The following is a 771-nucleotide window of genomic DNA, read 5'->3' as shown; positions in this document are numbered from 1 at the left end:
CACATATCAGTGTTGCTATGTACACTGAAAGAAATAACTCTTTGGATTAACATAAAAAAAAAATCATGGAAAGATTTTCCACCTGATTACTTTGCTTTATTTCAGCACTATGTAATTCTGTTATTCCAATTTAAAGCAAATGTGTTGGCTCAACTTAACTTTTGTGGTTGATTCAACTTATTTACTTTAGTTGGACCCAATGTAATTTAATAGAACCAGACCAACTAATTTGCAATGTTTTGGACCAAATAATTGACTTTACTTGATTAAGATGAATGCAAATTTAGTTGAAACCAACTTATTTAACAGTGATACCTTCACACTATGTAATTGATGTACTCATGTCAGTGGCTAACATGTGTTAACATCACATGAAGTGATGGTTAGCTGGTAATTAATCAGCGTTTTTTTTAACATTTTGCACCATTTCCTGCTTGCTCCATGCTTGTGTCAAAGCACAACTGAATTGAAGTGGTTATTGCATTTATAAAAAATAACATGTTTAACAGAATTATTTTATGTTTCAAAGGCAAATATGACAAAATCACGTCAAATAAACATAAAATTCAACAACCTAGCGTTAATAAAATGTATTCAAGTTGAGACAACGTGATTCAATTTAGTCAGACTAATCTCCCGCCGAAGAGGGTCTAGCGAGACCCGGAGATCACGCGAGACACTGGCGAGATTACGAAAGATCACGCGAGATGCTAGCGAAATTATGGAAGATCACGCGAGATGCTAGCGAAATTACGGAAGATCACGCGAGAT

Source organism: Poecilia latipinna, unplaced genomic scaffold (genome assembly GCF_001443285.1).
Source record: "Poecilia latipinna isolate Pla-1442-1.1 unplaced genomic scaffold, P_latipinna-1.0 Scaffold671, whole genome shotgun sequence".
In the NCBI taxonomy this organism is placed as follows: Eukaryota; Metazoa; Chordata; class Actinopteri; order Cyprinodontiformes; family Poeciliidae; genus Poecilia; species Poecilia latipinna.
This window is presented reverse-complemented; position numbering follows the sequence as displayed.